The sequence below is a fragment of the Otolemur garnettii genome, unplaced genomic scaffold (genome assembly GCF_000181295.1).
Source record: "Otolemur garnettii isolate 467f Iridium unplaced genomic scaffold, OtoGar3 scaffold00116, whole genome shotgun sequence".
Lineage (NCBI taxonomy): Eukaryota > Metazoa > Chordata > Mammalia > Primates > Galagidae > Otolemur > Otolemur garnettii.
The window spans coordinates 5,022,444-5,024,358 of record NW_003852511.1 but is presented as its reverse complement, the minus strand read 5'-3'; the positions used below and the strand labels follow the sequence as shown (position 1 = coordinate 5,024,358).

The following is a 1,915-nucleotide window of genomic DNA, read 5'->3' as shown; positions in this document are numbered from 1 at the left end:
ACAGCCCTCTACAGAGGGTGAAAAAGTGAGACTCTGTCTCTGAAAAAAAAAAAAAAAAGCTCAAACAAACAAAGCCCAGGTGAGCCTCAGTGAGCAGTGGGAATTATGCTCAGGAAGACTCCTCACCTCTCCCTTAGTCAAACAACATTGCTGGATAACTTCAGTTATCTTCAGAGAAGGAAGAACAAGGCAACTGGTGTCACCTAGAACCCACTGCCTACCCATCAGAGATTTATTGCCAAAAAGGAGAAGATGCATAGGGCCTAATTTTACAGAAGCCTCCACACGGTCCCAATGTAAGCAAAGATAAAATAAAGTATAGACCCACTGTACAGGGAGTGACTGTACCATCTACAACAGCAGTCCCCAACCTTTTTGGCACCAGGCTGCACGGAAAACAATTTTTCCATGGATTGAGGGGGATGTTTTGGAGATGATTTGAGCAGATTACGTCTCCACCTCAGGCCATCAGGCGTTAGATTCCTATAAGGAGTGTGCAACCTGGATTCCTCGCATGTGCGGCTTACAAGGGGGTTCACGCTCCAGAGATGTGAGTGATGGATGGGAACTGGCTGTAAATACAGATCAAGATTTGTTCACTTGCCTGCTGTTCTGCTGCTGCTGTGAGGCCTGATTCCTAATAGGTCATGGACACCAGAACCCATCCACAGCTCAGGGGCTGGGAACCACAGAACTAGAGAACACTGCTGAGTTTCATCCTGGCTGTAGCCTGAGCCCCTGTGACTCTATTCCCAGGCCGATTGGTCAGACTGTGCTTCACCCATCCTCCCAGCCCTGTCTTATTTTTTTCTTTTTTGAGACAGGGCCTCACTTTGTTGCCCTAGGCAGAGTGCCATGCCGTCACAGCTCACAGCAACTTCAAACTCCTGGGCTTAAGCAATACTTTTGCCTCAGCCTCCCAAGTAGCTGGGACTACAGGTGCCTGCCACAATGCCCAGCTATTTTTTAGAGATGGGGTCTTACTCTGGCTCAGACTGGTCTCGAACTCATGAGCTCAGGCAATCCACCCACCTGGGACTCCCAGAGGGCTGGGATTACAGGTGTGAGCCGCCACGTCCCACCTCACTTTTTTCCACACCTAGCTCATTAATGACTATACAAAGATGAGTAAGAAAGACCACCACAAGCTGGTTATGATCTTGGTATGAAATAATAACAATAATTTGTGGAAGTCATTCATCTACACTTTCCTTACCACCCACTCTTCAGTCACACTGCCCCACATCTACTCACTGTTATTTTTTTCCTGGGTTTCGTAGATCAGTGGGTCAATAATCTACCACTAGTTTGTGTAGTTGGAATGACTTATGGGGAAGGGCTCCCAGAAGCTTTCTCAGTCTACCCAGTTCTATATTTTCTGTCCTGCCCTATAAAGGCATTTCTATAAGGCTGGTTGAACAGAAATGTGACCGAGCTGGGGGCGTGGCTTTAGCATTCCTCCCGGGGATGTTTGTGTTTCCCTGTCCCTGTCCTACTCGCCATCTGGCAAGCGAGACAGGTGAAGGACCGGATTACCATTCTCCATTGTCCTCTGCTAAAACAAAAGCTTACACATTTGGCTCACAGCGAATCAAGGATTAATACTATCAAGGCTGTGCTGCATTAAGTAATCATGTTCCCCAGACCTTGCAATGAAGCTTATATTTTTTTTCTTTGTAAAATAAAGCTAAACTGAAAAAACACATTCTCTCTCCAAAGAGAATTAAGAGAAGGTATCAATGAAATAGTTAAGGGGGATCAGCACCTGTAGCTCAGCGGCTAGGGTGCCGGCCACATACACCATAGGTGGTGGGTTCAAACCCCAGCCCAGGCCAACCAAACAACAATGACAACTACAACAACAAAAACTAGCTGGGCATTGTGGTGGGCGCCTATAGACCCAGCTACTTTGGAG

At 47.0% G+C, this 1,915-nt stretch overlaps 1 protein-coding gene across 1 annotated transcript in view; it reads right to left on the bottom strand.

Moving 5' to 3' along the window:
- The window catches only part of GPR137B (G protein-coupled receptor 137B), a 52,227-nt gene that overhangs the window by 7,848 nt on the left and 42,464 nt on the right, over positions 1-1,915 (bottom strand). The gene's annotated exons all lie outside the window — the stretch shown is intronic.